This window comes from Suricata suricatta, chromosome 3, assembly GCF_006229205.1.
Source record: "Suricata suricatta isolate VVHF042 chromosome 3, meerkat_22Aug2017_6uvM2_HiC, whole genome shotgun sequence".
Taxonomy (NCBI): domain Eukaryota; kingdom Metazoa; phylum Chordata; class Mammalia; order Carnivora; family Herpestidae; genus Suricata; species Suricata suricatta.
This window is the reverse complement of record NC_043702.1, coordinates 68,465,674-68,484,658: the sequence shown is the minus strand read 5'-3', so window position 1 is coordinate 68,484,658 and position 18,985 is coordinate 68,465,674. Positions and strand designations below refer to the sequence as shown.

Here is an 18,985-nt window from a genome sequence, read left to right as displayed (position 1 = left end):
GTCTTTATCATTGTTTTGTTGTTTAGGTTGGTTTTCAGGACAAAAGCAGGGGTAGAAGTGTCTTTACTAGGTTGTCTGAAGCTAAAAGTTGAGTCAACTTGATTTAAATCACTTTTATTAAATCAAATTCTAAATTGCTGTTCAGAAACGAGAAAGCTGTATATTTATGTTTTATAAATTAAGCACTGCAATTCACAACTTATAGGAACAAGTTTCATTTTTAAGTTTATATATTTTAGGCAGTAATTAAAGGCCTCTTATTAAATAATAACTCATGTAGTTACAAATCAAATAAGACAGAGAAGCCTAAACAAAAATTCCTCTGCCCCTTTCCTATTTCCAATTCCTTCAGTCCCACTTCTCAGGAACAATCATTTTTACCTATTTTTTCCTTTGTTCTTCCGGCAGTTACCTTGATATATTTAAATGATCAAGAATGAATTTATATATGTGGGGGGGGGGTTTCTGGTTAATTTTGCAATGCATAAAAAACCAAAATGGCAGACTGGCTTGTTAAAACATGTTCTGCAGATTGCTGTCACAATTCCTCTGATAGAGTTTCACCATGTGAATTTTACATGAAACTTCATTAATCCAGTCTCAAATACAAACTATTCTTGATTTGCTATCAGAGTAGATTTTCCCTCCTGCCAGAGAACTGATTCACCGACTCTCAGGTAAATGGGGGCGGTTTTCTGAAGACTACAGGAGTAGTCTGTTCAAAGCATTCTCTGCTGTTTCTGCTTGTGTTTAAGTCAGACATTACTTCCTTACTCAGATTTACTGGGAGTTTTCCTGAACGCACTTTAATTCAATCTTAGATGTAAAAAAGTTGGTCTTTTGATTAGTCCTTTGGTAGTGTTTCCTAATACAAGTTTAAAATGCTTTATTACAATTCAAAATTAAAAAGCTCTGAAAACCCCAAGTTGTGTGTGTGTGTGTCTGTGTTTAAACTCATTTGGTGGCAAAACATGACCCGAACTGATTTGAGGGAATATTTATTTCCTCAAGTGTTTAATAATGATGTACTATCCCATATCCCATTGGAGCTATTACACAATTTAATATATAAACACTATTGCCTTTCTAAAATCTGAAATATTCTGGATTCTGAAACATTTCTAGCTTGGAAAACTTTGAATAAGGATGTTGTTGATGTATTATGAAAGTGAAGTGTTTTTAGTACCAGAATTCTTAGCTTAATACATGATTCTTGTGTGCTAAATGCCATTAGGCTTATAGTGCTGTTTACATTTGCATCCCTTAGTGTCCAGTCAGGGAAAAGACCAGTTATTTTAATAGGGATAATTTAAAAAAAATAATTTATTGTCAAGTTGGCTAACGTACAGTGTATATAGTGTGCTCTTGGTTTTGGGAGTAGTTTCCTATGATTCATCACTTACATACAACACCCAGTACTCATCCCAACAAGTGCCCTCCTCAGTGCCCATCACCCATTTTCCCTTCTCACCCTCCCCCATCCACCCTCAGTTTGTTCTCTGTATTTAAGAATCTCTTATGGTTTACCTCCTTACCTCTCTGTTAGTAAGTTTTTCTTCTTTCCCTTCCCCCATGGTCTTCTGTTAAGTTTCTCAAGTTCCACATATGGCTGAAAACATATGATGTCTGTCTTTCTCTGACTGACTTATTTCACTCAGCATAATACCCTCCAGTTCCAACCATGTTGCTGCAAATGGCAGGATTTCATTATTTTTCATTGCCAAGTAGTATTCCATTGTACATATAAACCACATCTTCTTTATCCATTCATCAGTTGATAGACATTTAGGCTCTTTCCATAATTTGGCTTTTGTTGAAAGTGGGGAGTACATGTGTCCCTAGAATCAACACTTCTGTGTCCTTGGGATAAATTGCTAGTAGTGCTATTGATGGGTCATAACAGGGAGAATGTAATCTAAGAGCTTCGTAAAATGGTTGTTAAAGAATGAAAAAGCAAAATGGGAGATATTACATTTAGATGGAGGCAATGGTGGTAAGAAGAATTACTATTCCAGGATGAATAAAGGGAAAAGTTTGGAATGATTAGAACCTAAAAAAATGAATAGAGACACTGGGGATTGGAATTTAAGTCTCTAAAGAGATGGCACTACCTGTCCAAAACTGGTATGTTATTTATTTATTTGTTTATTTTGAGAGAGAGGGTGAGAGGAAGCAGGTAGGGGCAGAGAGGTGGGGAGAGAGAGACGGAATTCTAAGCAGGCTGCGTGCTAACAAGAGGCTTCATGGGGCTGGAATTCACAAACCCTAAGATCATGACCTGAGCTGAAACCAAGAGCCAGACACTACCCAACTGAGCATCTCAGGCACCCCTAGAGCTGGTATGTTTGAGGGGGCATTATGAGATTGGTACCAGGAGTGCCAGAAAAAGACAGCGTAGCACCAACTGCTGCAGCCAGGGTGAAGGGCAGTTGTTGGAGTACATGGACAAGAACAGCAGGCAAATAGGAGGAATCCATCTTCTCTCTCCTGTGGCCTTTCTGTCTCCCTCCAGTGCCTTCCAGCAATACAGCCTATCAAAGAGCCAGCGGGCAAGGGAGGGATAAAGTGCAGATTTTTATTGGCAGGTTTACAAAGCAGAGTATAGAAAGGTGGGTTTGGAAGTGAGGGCCAATCACTGAAAAATGGGCACAGTTCAAATTTGGGGCCACTTGACATCCATATACCCCTTCAAAACAGAGAGAGAGGGAGACCTAGAATGTGAAGCAGGCTCCAGGCTCTGAGCTGTCAGCACAGAGCCTGACGGGGGGCTCGAGGTTACAGACTGAGAGATCATGACTTGAGCTGAAGTCAGACGCTTAACTGACTGAGCCACCCAGGCGCCCCTCAACAGTGGTCTTATCTTGGAACACAGGGATCTAAATGAGATATGTTAAAATGGTATGAGTTTAACGTGCTTGTTTTGCATGTTGGTTTAGGATAGTTAATCTGTTTTGTGAGTCCTGGTACAGTTTTGCAAATTGTGTTCTCTGCTTCAATTTTCAGATACCTTCTCACAGCTACCATCTGGGGTTTTTGTTTTTATTTTTATTTTTGTTCTTTTTCTTGTTTTTGTTGTTGTTGTTTTGTTCTTTACTTTACTAGACCCCATTTCTGAAAGATAGACTGATTGACTGTTATCATCTGAGGATGTGATCAATCCAGATTGGCACTGTTTTTTGAGAGGTCATTATTGTGTATTGAATTTTGAATGGTAGCTGTTTTCATCTCTTTAACTGTCAAGCCTTCTTGTTCTCTTTGTTGGATGATCACTAGTTGAATTACATTACATGGCAGGAGCTATATAACAATTAGGACTCTGGAGATAACATGTTTGGCTTCTGCAACACAGACAAATACTAAGAAAAAGCTTAACATTAAAGTTTACATAGTACTTCAAAAACAAAATACAAGACTTCCAAATCTGAGCCTTGAAGAGATGTCTCATAGTCCTTTTATAATTAGATGACCTTTCCTCTTAACTTGGATATGGATTACTCAACTTTGCCGGTGTCCAAATAATCAATCCCATATCTGTTGACGGTCATGGGTAAGGATCTTAAGAATACTGTGATTAAAGGCCAGGGATGCCTACAAACTATTTTGAACCTAAACCAACTAAGAAAGAAGAAAATAACCCAAGAGTTAAAGACCAGAAATATGTAAAGAAGTGAGAAGCAATTAGAGGTTTTTGACATCTGATGGGTCTTATTCTGATGGTTGTGGGTGAAATGAGTCTGCCTCTCCGAGTCTTCTTCTAAAGCTCAAAAGAGAGAGCCACCTGCACTGCAAACTGGACTTGCTACAGAGCCTTTTCTTCTGTGCCCACTCAAAATTTGCAGGCTTGGAAGTTGTTTGGTAAATGGGTCAGAGAAGCACACACAAATGTGGTATATATTTTCCTCTGATTTGAGAGTCCTAGGTTTGGTACCAACAGACAAAAGTTTAAAAATCTGCACAGTATTTAACCTTCTTGGACCTTAACATTTTTAGAGAGAGAAGAGAGCTGGACTCTAAATGTATCCAGATGAATAGATCTGTTGTCTTTTAGTTCCATTATAATAAGCATGTTAAGAAGATTGTTCTCAGCACATGCTAACTAGATGAGATTCGTTACATGCGTTATGTCATTTAATGCTGCCCAGACTAGAAGGAAGTAAAATTAGACAAATTTTCAAGTTTATCCTTAATGATCCTTGGCTCTTGGAGACACAAATTCATAATTTACAAATTCAAAGTAACATCTTCACTGATGCTCAATGAGAATTTTAAGAGTTCCTCAAGGCTGGTCTGAAACTACTTAACACAGAGTAATTTCAAAAGCTTAGTGAAGATTAAGATGTTTAGATTTCATGCTCCAATTTCCTTATGGGTATTTTTGAGGATGGAGCCTTGGAATGTTCAATTCATCAAGTTTCCAACATGATTCTTATGCACAGTAAAATTTGGGGACCCCTGTTTTACCTGTAGTCATTCATTTCAGATTTTCATTGGGCATGTTATTTATTTATTTGTTTGTTTATTTGTTTATCTTTTTTATTTATTTTATTTTATTGAGAGAGAGAGAGAGAGCATGAGTAAGGGAGGGGTATATAGAGAGAGGTGGACAGAGAATCCAAAGCTGGCTCTGGGGTGAGAGCAGCAAGCCCCATGTGGGGCTCAAACTCACAAACCTTGAGGTCATGACCTGAGCTGAATTCAGATGCTCAACCCACTGAGCCACTGAAGTACCCCAGTATGTTAATTTTTTAAGAGAAATTTCCTAAGTAATCTAGTGAAATGCCTAAGGAATTTCATAATATTAAGTTTTTAACAAAGTCTTTGACCTCTTGCACTTATTAAAAACACCTTAATAAAACAGCTGTCTCAGTAAATATCCAACATGTTATATGATAGTCCACCCAATTTGTTAGGTGTAGGCTCCTAAAAGTACCATGGAAGGAGAGTTTACAGGCAACAAATTTTAGAACTTAAAGGAATAAAGAGGTTAGAAGATTAAAGTCCTACGTGAAACTATTCTTTTCTGCATTCTTTCCGCGAACACAAATTAAAATGATAAAGATATCTGGCTAAATAAAGGGATTATCATTGGGCATTTTACACGTCTCATATTAGTATTTCAGTCTGGGTTCTCTCTGCTGCGAGTGGCAGATAGCCAAAGCAGGCTGATGTGACTTAAAAACCTTTTCTTTGGTTGGCCTACATAATTGAAAAATCAAGTTGGTGAGCTCAGTTGGATCCAGGTGCACACATGAGCACTTTAGGAATCTGTGTCCCTTCTTTAAGTCTTTCTTGATGTACCATGCAGTGTCATCATTTCAGACATGCCTTACCCAATAGCGCAGAATGGTGGTCACCATCAAGGCCAGGCCTGGAATACATTGGTTTGGCAATCTCTGGGGTGAACCTTCTCTTTCCCAATAATTCCAGTAAAACTCCTGTGGCTGGTAGACTCCCCATACACATTGACAAAAGGATGCAGAACTTTTAATGGTCAGATCTGGGCCATAGTTCCAAGCTGGGAGTGGAGTTTGCTCTGAGATGGTGGGGGAGGGTGATTTCTCAGAGGAAAATCAGGAGGCTCATTTCAAAGAAGTATAGATCATGAACAAAGGCAAACCACAGCTACAGACTGTAAATGGAGGAGTGTGTATTGGTTTCTGTTAACTGCTGTATGATATTTTAAGAACATCTTTAGAACCTTCTTTATACTTTCAATAAGATGCTTGTTAAGTTTGTTTGCCTTTGTTGTGGATAGACTTTATACAAAGACTTCCATCTTCCTTCCTTCCTAAGTTCCTTCCTTCCTCCCTCCCTCCCTCCCTCCCTTCCTTCCTTCCTTCCTTCCTTCCTTCCTTCCTTCCTTTCTGCTTTTTGTCTTTTTTTTAAATAGTCAATGATTTTCTAATTTTTGACTCAGTTTTGAGTTTTTTTCTCCTCTTTCTGGGTCCAGAGATAAAAAATAACCAGAAATCTTAGCTTGCAAAAACCTTTATTTAGCTTTGATTTAAACTTTTGGCAAAGCTAATGAGGTATATCTCACACTCCACCCCCATACAGAGAATTATATATATTTAGTCACAAGGATGGTGTTGTACTGTTTAAGCCCACAGTCCCTGGAGTCAGACTGCCTGGGTTCAAATTCTGTCTTTGCCGTTTGCTAGCTATGACCTCAGCACATTTTTAGACTTTATATGACTCAGCATCTTTATCTATAGAGTGAGGCTAACAGTGCCACTCCAATAGCACTGCCATGGAGATGGATTAAGTGGTCTGACCTGTGTGGTGCATGGTAAAAGCTCAGTGAGTGTTAACAAGAGTCTTTATTCATGCCAAAGCTCATGAAGTCTAGTTTCCCATTTGCTTTCCTTTGTAGATATGTGTGTATAGCTCCAAGCATGAGGTCTACTTTCTCTCAACATTCTTTTCTTCTTCACAAAAGATTTTTATTGCAAAACTCTCTACTCCAGTTCTGCCGCATACTTTACCTTTTTTCTATTTCCAGCTCTCAGGCTCACCTTTCCTCATTACTGCTGAGAAGACTGACTCAGCAGTTTCTTATATGGAGCTGAAATTCTTGATTTTGCTAAAAAAAGGTATATAAAAGTAAAGCCACACGAGCAAAATTTTTGGTGAGGTCAACTCAAGGTGGGGGTAGAATGTGTTCTGTTGTGCATTGGTTGTCACATACATTTCACAATCGTCCTGACTGCCACAGACCTCTGACTGGAAGAGAGTTATGGAGATGCAAAGGGAGGTAAAAGCTAAATGCTGCATACACTCTGTTCTTAAGGCGAAGAAAGTTTTGCACCCTTTTCTATTATTAGGTATTTGAGTTTAACACAAATTAAAGCCATTTTTATAAAATGATTTGATTTTATAAATCTTTTAAAAATAATTTATTATTTTCTCTGCATCTGATGAATCAGCTGAGGATGATGAAGATGATAATCACAATTGTCACTAATAATTATTGTATGCTTAACATGTGCTGAACTCAGTTCTACTTGATTTATAAATACAAATTGTTTCACTTTGCTATACTACTCATTCCCACTTTGCAGATGAAGAAAAAGAGAGGTCAAGTTCCTTGTCTAAGATCATGCAGCTTGTAAGTATGGATTTTGCATAATGACTATACTGAGGAGAGTATTTGCTTATTAGGCATCTACTTAAAGGAAAATCAGAAAGCCTATGAAATAAAATGATGTAGGATTTTTTTTCAAATCATTGCAGTCATCTACAAGATTCCTCATTTTGAAAATTCAAGGCTTTTAAAGTCTCTCGTAATGTGGCATTTCCACTTTTGTCCCTTCTGTCATCTTCTTCTTTTTGTTCCCATTGATTTGTTGCATAAATATTATTGGATGTCCACTCTATGGGAAATCATGTAGGACTGAGATAAATAACAGATTTTTTTTTCTCTACAAGAGTAGGCTGTTTTAAGTCTATGAAGACTCATCTTTGGGAATTATAAGTTGTTTTTCATTAAATATATTTTAAATAATTTTTTGGAGTGATGTTGACAAGGAAGCCTAGGGTAAGTTAATAAGCAGGCAAGATTCTTTTTTTTTTAATGTTTGTTTATTTTTTGGAGAGAGAGAGAGACAAGGTATGAACAGGGGAGAGTCAGAGAGAACAGACACACAGCAGCTGAAGCAGGCTCCAGGCTCTGAGCTGTCAGATCATGACCTGAGCTGAAGTCAGATGCTTAACCCACTGAGCCACCCAGGCCCTGCAAACCAGGCAAAATTCTTAACAGCACTTTACTGGCAAAGTGTTTTGGGGAGAGGAAAATATCTTTTGGGGGAGGGCTTTTTCTTCATTCTGCCTTGCACCATGTCCACTTTGCCCACATTCATAATTTGCTGTCAAAGAAACTGGCTGATGCACAAGATAAAGAAAAAAAAACTGAAGTTTTTAACCACCCATGCCAGAATAATTAAATATTTTTCTCTCAGTGGTATTGCCTTAAAGTCCAAGCTGACTCTCAAAAAGGTAGTAAGAATTTTCAAGATGGCCTCTAAAATTTTCAATGTTATTCTACACACTTGGTAAAAATAATTTACATGAATGCCTTTATTGTTGTTCACTTGTCTGTTTTCAAAATTTTCTCCGTTACAATAATACCACAGAGAAAATATTTACCCTAACAGATGCTGGCCAATATTTATTTCGTGGGATTGTGTACAGCAGTATTCAGAAAGACAAAAATTCTAAAAAGTAGAGTGATTTGATGATATAAACTATTTTATTTCTATTAATACTGCTACATTCTTGTTCTTTTCTGTTTCCACCTCACCTCTGATAGAATTCCTAGTTCAATAAAACAAAATATCCCATCTCCTTAGTAAGAGAGTAGAGGAAGCATTTCTCAATTCCTTACAAAGGCACGTGGAACTGAAGACACCGATACTGTCTAAGCAGGAAGCTGGGACCTTTGGTCCAGGATTTGGTGAACTACAAAGTTTTGGATCTAGAGGTGAAAAATGCGAGCCCTGGGATACAAAGAATCCATTTCTCACAAAAGAACACCATAATTTAAACAAGTGCAAGACAAAAGTTTGCTAGCTGTCAATTTCATTTATTATGGTTTCTGGAAGCTATGTTAAATTAGTCCATGTTTTAAAATTTGGAAAGAATAGTTAAATTCAACTTCAAGATCAAAAACTCCTCCCTCCTTAAGATAACTCTTTTTAATATATATTTGACTTTAGTTTTTTCCTGTTTGCAAAACATAAACACTTAACACAGAGTAAAGATTGAATACATTCAATTTAGATTTCATGCTCATCTTCATCTTTGACCAGAGGTTAGTGTTTCTGAACATGTTTTTTGGTTGCTGAATAAGATCCACAAACCTAGGTGCAGTTCTGTGATACCAGCTTGGAAAACCCCTAGTGTTCAGTAGAAACCACTTGATTGCACTGACAGAATTGGAAAATATTCTTTTGGCCAAGCGGCAGAGCTGGTTATTGAGAAGGAAACGAGGCGTTGCTCCATATAATGTGTGAATATGCTACTTCTCAGGCTTAAAAAGAATGCTTATTGATTAAAAACTGAGGCCATGTGAGATATGAGCAATCAGCTTGTTCACATAAAGGTGCCAGACCCAGCAGGATTTTTCTGGTTTTGTTTTTATTTTTCCTTCTCCCACTCCATACTCATGGAGTCTGTTCTAGTTAGTAATTTGGGCATCTTCAAAATTTAAATTTCTACCTTTCCATAGAGGATCTAGTGAAAAAACTTTGTTGTTTTTTTTTTAAAAATCCAGGTGCCATTGACTTTTAGCCCAACATATTTAAGCCTCAAATGAGCAGAGCATTTTAAAGATTTCCTCAAGGTTTTGAGGACAGGAAAGACAGAGTGCCTTTTAGCATTAAACATACCTTTAAATTTCTCATTTCCTGTCCCTAATGTGTTCACCTTCAATATTTCTTTCATACCAACAGATTTCTGAATAGCTCTCCAATAGCATTCCATTTGAAATGGAATTGATTTTGTTTTGAGGCAGCTAACATTAGGAGCTAAATGCATATTTCCTGTTGAATCATTTCAAGTTCATTTCCTAAAAAATGAACACCCAGAGTATTTAACCTATTTGGCGGTGGGGGAAAAAAGTACAGACCTTTGGCTAAAAGCCTAAAAAAAATGAAGAAACCCAATAAGAGCTCAAGAGGACGCAGTTTGGGAAGCAGTTAAGTATGTAATTAAAAAACAAATCTAGAATCCTCAGATTGCATTAGATAAACTCTCAGGGTTTCTGAGGGTCAATGTTATAAGACATCTAATCCAATCGCCCATTTTGGATTTGAATCCCATTATATCCATGCCAAGTGGTTGTAAAATGCCTTATCATTGTGAGGACAGGGAACTTAGCACATCTCCCTAACTCTGATCACAAGATTTTCATTATGTGTACTCAGAAACTATGTCATGGTAATTTTTACTAATTGGGTCTGGGAAAATCAGTGGGAGGGGGCACACAAAACAAGTTCCAAATTCTGTTCTACAGATCATTACACTTCTAACGACAGACCGACACCTCCAATTTTGTAACAGCTCCTGCATTCCACGTCTGTTGAACAGACTCCAATGTGTTTATGACAGTTTGTGACCATAGCACCCAATCTCAAACCCCTGTTCAAGTTGCAGACTGAGCAAAACACAGTCAGAACTTCCATCAGCCTCATTTCAAGCAGGGTTTTCGAATTAAATAAAGTCCTAAATGACATGCACTCTTTTGGTAACTGTTCTACAACTGAAATCTATTGAAAATTTTATCAACTACTAAATCTTTCTAACAATCGTTTACTAGGTAATACTGCTACCAGTGCTCCCCACACCCACAATACTAATAACAACTAACATTTTTTTTCTGTTACTTTGTGCCAGGGATATTTAACTGTTCTCCATACATTAACTCACTTAAGTTGCTATGAGTTAGCTATTATTATTACTCCCTTTTACTGATGCAAGAAGTGAGGGAGTTAAGAAGAGTTAAAGGTGCTTGCAGAAGTTTATGCTTCAAGTTATACATACAGGGGATTGATGGCAAAACTAGAGAATGAACTCAAGCTCTTTAGTTGCATATAGAAAACATTTCATAATTAGTTGGCTTTTCTGGACTCAAGTGAAAGGCTGGTTACATATTTCCATTTTATCTGTTTATGTTGGCTTACCACCCTGATTGATCCAGATCTTTCTAGATCCTGAGCTGACTTCTCATTCTTACCCTAGGTTTCAAGTCATTAGCATCAGCTTCTTGTCTAAATCTCATCCAAGATACTTATAAAAATGTAATACCAGACAGGGCCAAAGTAAGACACAGCCTCTGATACATCATGCAGTGCTACCTCCTCATTGACATCTATCCATGAATCAACAACTTTGGATAGAAGTACTCAACCATGTATGTGGCTTTATAATTATACTGTTTTTCTGGCTGAAGCTTTCTCAACTCTAATGTCACAACATACTGTGTGTTGTAATCAACTGTGAGGTGTTTCATAACTAATTTGTTTTTTAAAAAATAGAGTAGATTAAAGATTATTACCAAATTATTCTCATTCACTGCCACTTTGTCAAACTTTCTTGAACATGATAAATAAGGTAGGGGGGTATAGCTAGCATGAGAATAGTGGATATGTCCTTGGGAGAGTGACAAATAGAAAACTCAACTCTCAAATGTGTAATGGTGGAAAAAAAGGTGATAAATGTTTCTCTGGTCCACATTTTTCCATCTTGGTTACAAGGATTTAATGAGAACCTTTGTCAAATTCATTTAGAGTATTTTCCCTCTCCATTCCCATGGTCGTTACCTCATATCAGATTCTTATCCTCTCTTTCATAGAGTATTAGAATGGATTTTTTGCCTTTTTATTCTGAAAAATATCAAGTGTATCAAAAAATGGAAAAATAGTTATAATGAACATCCCTATACCAACTCATATTCAACACTTCAACTTATTTGTTTTATCTGTATTTATATGTATACATTTTGTTATCTGAACTACTCACAAGTAAGTTGCAAGCATCATGACAGTTTCCCCCTGGGGTCAGTCATTTGCCTACTTTATCTGTTTCTTGCTTTCCCTCTGAATTTTCTGTATCTCAGACAGCCAGTGCCTGCAAACTAGGTTTCCCATACTCTCTGGCCATTGGGTTCTGTCTAGGTTTTGGCCAATGGCAAGCACTGGCTGGAGATAAGATGGTAAGAAGAGAGAAGAAGACAGGATATTTCTACTGTGTTTGGGGAAGTGTCTTTGGCAGTGTCTTTGTCTATTTCTGTCAAAAAGCGCCTTTCTCCATGGTCTAATCTTCCACTGGAGAGCCCCTGTCAATTTCTGGACAGCCTTGGCTCCTGGGCTCTGATAACACCACTTCCTCCCATTGTTTCTCCCACTCAAGAGCTTTCTGCTGTCAATCCCTGGATTGCTTCTTTTTACCTCGTTAGCCCTTTTAACTCTTCTAACACCTTTTTAACCAGTTCCCTGGTTTTGAACTCTCTTTCTTGTGGGTTCTGTTTTTAATTTCTTCTTCCTCTTCTTCTTTTTTATTTCCCTTTATGTTGTGCACTTTATCCAGCTGGTCTCCCATCAGTGTACATGTAAGACCTGGCTGCCTCCATGCCAACAACCCCACACCCAGGGAAACCCAAAGCCTTTATGTATCTCCGAGTTGAGGGGGCAAGGAGGAAGGCCATGATGGCAGACCATTCAAAATAAAACAGAAAGAACAAGTATTAAGACAAAGATTAAAACACTTTGGACTATCTAATTTACACAAAAGTACTGCTATCATCTTCCTTTGTGTGGACTCTGAGCAGGACTGGCCCTTCTCAGGGAGAAATGGGTGGCTTTGGGGAAGGCAAGGGACTTCCTATAACAATGCATCCCACAATATTTGGAATGCCTATTAAACAACAACAACAACAACAACATACAATCAAAGTCCCTAGCCACACTGTAGAACTTCCGGGATGCTCACTCCAACCAACTGCTGTCCCCTTCACTGTTTGTTTTTAAACCCCAAGTCACTAAAAACTAAAAACCAAAAGACAAAACACACACACAAACAAAGCCAAATAAAGCCATGTCAGTTTCATCTTGTTTTCTATCCAAGTTAGGTTTTGTCAAGAAAGAGTGTAAGGCACGAAAGGAACAGTCCCACCTGGAAGCCTCTGCGGTGGACGATGGAGGGACAGGACTCGGCAGAATCCTGCTTGCCAACCCACTTCTGCTGGAAGGTGGGCAATGGGGCCAGGATGGAGCCACCCATCCACTGGAGTGCTTGAGCTCATACGGTGCCATGATCTCGCTCTTCATTGTGCGGCGTTTCAGGGCGAGGACCTGCATTCTGTCAGCGACATCAGGATAAGTGGTGTTGCCACCAGATTGCACCCTTTTGGCGTAGAGGTCCTTGCAGACGTCACATTTCTTGATGGAGTTGAAGGTAATCTCGTGCATGCCACAGGATTCCATGTCCAGGAAGGAAGGCTGGAAGAGCGCCTTGGGGCAGCGGAACCGCTCGGCACGTTGCCCATGGTGATGCCCCACGGGTCTGGCAGCTCCCACGTAGCTCTTCCCCATAGCTGTCCTGCTCCAAGTCCAGGGCAAGTAGCACAGTTTCTCCTTGATGTCACGCACGATTTCCTGCTCGGCAATGGTGGTGAAGCAGTAGCCACTCTTCGTAAGAATCTTTACGGGGTTGTCCGTCAGGTCCCAGGACAGCCAGGTCCCGACGCAGGATGGCGTGCGGGAGGACATTCCCCTTGCAGATGGGTGCAGCGTGGGTGTAGGGGACCCAGTCACTGGAGTCCATCGGGGTACTGTGGCACAGCCAGATGCATACAGGAATAGTACCGCCTGGATGGCCACATATACTTGGCTGGGGTGTTGAAGGTTTCCAATACGATCTGGGTCTACTCTCATGGTGGGTTCTGGGGTTCAGGGGGCCTCGGTCAGCAGCATGGGATGCTCCTCAGGGATCACATGTAGCTCGTTGTGGAAGGTGTGGTGCCAGAGCCTCTCTATGTTGTCCCAGTGGGTGAAGATATGCTCCTTGGGGTACTTCAGGGTCAGGGTGCCCCTCCTGCTCTGGACCTCATTGCACGCGTGGGAGTCCTATTGGTCCATGTCCACCATCATTCCTGGGACGCACCACAATGTAGGGGAAGATGGCTTGGGGGGGGGGCATCGTCCCCTCTGAAGCAAGCCTTTGCAGTAGCCGTTGTCACAAGAAACACAGGAGCGTCGTCATCCACCACTGCGAACTGATGGTGGTGTAGACTGAGGCATAGCAGCTGAGGTGCTGGAGCAGCGAGGGCTTAGGGGCCTGTGCTCACGCGGTGGACTCTGTCACTGGGGTCGCAAGTTCTGTTTTCTTGATTCTGAATACCACAGCGTTTAAGTTCTTTGACAACCTTCTCCTAAAAGTAAGTTTTCTATCAACCTCAACATCATTATCACTTAGGAAAACTAGTAATAACCCTCAAAGATCATCTAATACTCCAGTCTATATTAACACTCCCTCACTTGTCCCCAAAATACTTTTTATAGGATTTCTTCAAAGTAATGAAATCAATGTTCAATCGTTGCATTTGATTATTATGTCTCTTTCGCTTCTCTTGATCTAGAACACTTCCAGGACTTTTTTTTCCCTCTATGACATTGGCTTCAAAAAAATTTTTTTAATGTTTATTTAGTTTTGAGAGAGAGAGAGAGAGAGAGAGAGAGAGAGAGAGAGAGGGAGAGAAGGAGTGTGCTGGGGAAGGACAGAGAGAGAGGGAGACACAGAGTGTGAAGCAGAATCCAGGCTCCGAGATGTCAGAGCCCGATGTGGTGTTCAATCACACAAACTGTGAGATCATGACCTGAGCCAAAGTCAGATGCTTAGCCAACTGAGTCACCCAGGTGCCCTGACATTGGCTTTTTGAGATCCAAAAGTTGTCTTCTAGAATTTTCCACATTCTTGATTTTTCTGATTTTTTTTTCTTTTTGTTGCTAATGGACTTATTTCCAAACTTCCTACAGCATTTTATAATCTGGAAGTTAGGCAGAAAGGCTGGATTAAATTCAAGTTAAAATTTTTTGGCAAGAATGCTTATTAGATGTTGCTATTTATTTCATATTGTGTCACAATAGGAAACAACATTATAGGATGTCCCACTATGAGTGATGAAATGTTTAATCACTTTGATAATATTATGATTACTAGATCTTACAAAGAGTTAATTATAAGGCTGTTTGACACTTTTGCATTTTGTTTTTGGCATTTTTGTAGCCCTACATGATACCTAATTGAATGCTAGTATTATATTTCTATTACATTTTAACCCTTGCTTCATATATATAGCTGAGAGACCTAAGTAATTTCTATAGAATTGGAGATAGGGAGTGTTTTGTGAAGATTTGTGAAATGAATGGCCAGCCATGAGTTTCATAAAGTGTGATTGATTGCTTTTATATCCTAGGGCTTCCTTTACTGATCTCTTTCCTTTTTTGCTAATTTCTTTTACTCTTAGCCTTTACACCCAGTAAGAACAAACAAAAAACAACAACAAACCACAGTGAAATAGAAATGAGTTAGGACTAAAGTCAACTTGCTTTCTGCCCATTCAAATTAGTTGACTCAACATGTCTGAAAATGAACTCATCATCTTTCCTACCAAACTTGCTCTTCTCCCTTTATTGCTTAATAAGGTGATTAGCATCATTCAGTGGCACCGACTGCCAAATGAGGCTGCATCCTTGACCTCTGACTGTCACTCACACCCCATATCTAATTATTCCCCAAGGTGTGTCCATTTTGCTTTCCTGGCTGTGTCTTCCTCAATAACTTGAATCTTATCATTACTCAAGTTCAGTTTTTCACCAACGCTTATGCAGACTACTTCAAAAACTGCCCTCCCTGATTCCAGGCTCACACCCTCTGATCTTTCTTCCATGTTATTTTCAGAAAGTTCATTCTGATATGCAGATTTTCTTATTTCATTCTCCTGCTTAAAATCTTTTAATTGCTCTCCATCACCTACAAAATGCAAGGCACTCCATATCAAGGTGCCTGCCGTTCAGCATTCCGGTCTCCCATCTTGATGCTCTGTTTCTTGCCCCTACTGCACTGAAGCTGACATGTTACAGTTCCACAACAGGCTGCACTTTCTTGTCTACACACTTATATCCATTATGTTTTTCCACCCTGAAATCTCCCTCCACGTCGTTACCTCACCTGGTTACCTCTGCTCATGCCTCAAGTGTCAGCTAAAGAGCTATCTTTATGTGAATCCTTCCCTGACACTCTCAGGCAAATTACTCTTGGATCCCAGTACCTAGCACAGGGCTGGTACAACGAAGTGAGCAATACTTCTCACCAGCCCCCTGAAGTGGGTACTCAGTCCTCAAAAGGCTTTCCCCGACCCTTCCTTGCATCTGAATTAGCCTACATCCCTACAAATTGTTCTCTCAGTAAAATTTTCCCTATTTTCCTAGACTTGTGATCATTGGATATAAATGTAAGGATATTAAAAATATAAAAACCTACCCTAAAAATCTCAAGGAGCAGAGATCCTCAGGCCAGCATCAATGCTCCTGCCTAGGCCTGTAGAGAAGCCTGGGGACAGAAGCCTAATGAGGTCACAGAAATCATCAGGCCAGAGTATGCCATTGCCAGGAGTCAAGGGCCAAGATCCAAATCTGGATGCAAGAACCACAGCAGGGCTAAAGCCTGGGAGAAGTAGCCACGAGAATCCCACTGTGCCCTTCTTTTCATTTCGTCTTTGGGGCTGTGAGGCCAGTGATGAGTCTAGAAGTTTGTAGTTTGTGCCAGTTCCATGAAATCACAAGATAGGGCCGACAATAGTTGTATAAGAAGGAAGACTGGGCATTGGTCTTAAATTGTGGTACATTAAATAACCATTTCTTTTTCTTGAATGAATCACACTTTTTTCTGCATCTTTTAGAGCATAGGCAAATGAAAAACAAGGACCTAAGGAAGAATAAAAATAAATCAATGATGAATTTTAATAAGGCCAATTCAGAAGAATGCAAATACTACTGCACGAATCTGGATAGGAGAAGGAAAAATGTTTTAAAAAGTGATTATACAAAGAATGATAAAAATAGCAGTATAATGTATGAGAAAATGTTACACATGAAAAATAAGAAACCACTATCTCCTTATCCCTTATTGGCTTAGTATCTGGTAATCATGTTACTCTTCTTCCCAAAATCTTCCAATGCTTCCCTAATATATTTGGAATAAAATCCAAAAACCTTAGTGTGACCTGCAAGGTTCTGAGACCTGTCTTCTGTCTCCATTTCCAGCTGTATCTCACCCCTCTCTTCTCTGTCACTGGGTTCTAACCACACTGGCCTTTCTTCTGTTTTTCAAATACACTAAGTCCCTTCTTTCCTCAGAGCCTTTTGCAGATATTTCCCCCTCTTCCTGGCATGGTCCTAATCCCCTGCCCCCAATTCTGTGCCAGCTTTTCCTCTGGGCTGTTCTTCTCCCCATAACCTTCAAAAGTCTTTCCCTGATCCCTCTTCCCATCTAAATTAGCCTCTATCCCCATTAATCTCTCTCGCAGCCAAATTTTCCTTTATTGTACAAATCAAAGTTTGTAATCATATATTCATCCAGGTGATTATTTGTTTGATATTTGAGATCTTCATAAGAGTAAGAACCATGCCCATTTGCTTAGTGCTATACAGTAGGCAGGGGACCTGGTGGCTCAGTTGGTTGACTGTCCAACTCTTGATTTTGGCTCAGGTCATGATCTCATGGTTCGTGGGATCAAGCCCCATGTCTGGCTCTGTGTTGACAGCACAGAACCTGCTTGGGATCTTTTCTATCCCTCTCTCTCTCTCTCTCTGCCCCTCTACCACACATACTCTCACTGTATCAAAATAAATGAATAAACATTTTAATGTTTTTAAATTTTTAGTGTTTATTTTTGAAAGAGAGAAAGACAGAGAGATAGAGCATGAGCAGGAGAGGGGCAGAGAGAGGAGACACAGAATTCAAAGCAGGTTTTAGGCTCTGAGCTGTCAACACAGAACCTGACAAAGGGCTCAAAGTCACAAACTGTGAGATCATGACCTGAGCTGAAGTTGGCCCCTTAACCGACTGAGCCACCCAGGTGCCCCAATAAATAAACGTTTTTTAAAAAGACCTCTAGGGCTTTGACTTAGGACATAGACATTTCTTTTAAAGTGCCCCAGATGAATGTAATGTTCAGGTAGACCTGAACTCTAAAGAGAGCTGGTAAACAATGGTGCCATATGCTGTTCCGGGGCTTATTCTAAAGCCAAAGGAATAGTCTTATCTCGAACCCCAAACCTGTTACGTATGCAGAATGCTGTGGAAGACAGAGAAGAATGAGAAGAAAAATTGCAAGGATCTCAGTGCTCATCATCTGTTGTCCCCCACCACAACTGAAAGGGCTATTTGTGTTTTCTCCCAACCTCTGCCATGCTCGGAGGGGACGTGGGGCTCTAATATTGTGTGTAAACATCACAGTCTTGTTGGAAGACCTCAGGTGGACATCTCCTTAGACAGAGGACATGTTGATTTACCCAACATCTGCCCAAGCGGGGGAAAAAGACGATGGGACAAGATGGCAGGGCAAAGGGAGAGGGTGAGACGGAGGAGTCTGCACTGCTATCAGCACTGTTTGGCCAGCATGTCCCACACACGATGGACTATCACACCACTATCGTTAAGCTGCAGTCTTTGGGCTGTTGCTCCACCTGAGAGAGAGAAAGGCTGGTTGAGGGAATCCTAACAGTCAGGGGGGCGCGGTGAAATGCTGGTGAGGAGAACTCGGGGCGGGGGGGGGGCAGGAGGGTCAGTAGGAGCAGGCCCTCAGAGCAGGGCAGTGGGGAAGCACTGAGAGCCTTTTGAAAAGCTCTCACGGATGCCCTGTGAGGAGCCGAGGCTTTTGAGGTTAGTTCAGCATTAGACAGAAAGGAAGTGGGAGCCAGCAGACAGGGGAGCTTAAGAGCTGCCGGCTGTGTGAGAGGCCCTCATCCTCGGTCAGTTCCTTCTGGTGTCAGGTTCTCAACCCTGGCTGCTTGGTAGCATCACCTGGGAGCCTCTAAAACTATTGCTACTCAGACCTCACCCCCAGACACCTCACCTCGAGTCTGACTGACTCTAATACCCATGTCACGTTACCTCCCAAAGACATGGTGCAGGGTGTTTCCCTTCCAGGGCCCCTCTCCCATCTGGGGCACTAGTAACCCATGAAAGGTGAGCGAGAGCCCAAGGCCTGCCTTCAAAACCAAGCCACTAGTCACAGGTTCCTATGGCTTCTCCGCACTGAGTGGAAACATATGACAGCATAGACAGAGGCAAGCGGGAGAGATTACAAAGTAAATTTAAAAGAGTGCAAGAAAAACATGACAAACGAAAGTCATACAGTGAGAGAATGGGAGGGTCGCTTGGAGGCTCGCAGGGCTTATTTTGCATGTGCACAAGGAGTGAGTTA

General features: G+C 40.3%; 1 pseudogene; it reads right to left on the bottom strand.

The window, feature by feature from the left end:
- Positions 1-12,621: 12,621 nt before the first annotated feature.
- On the bottom strand, positions 12,622-18,662 carry LOC115287017 (annotated as a pseudogene).
- Positions 18,663-18,985: the final 323 nt, after the last annotated feature.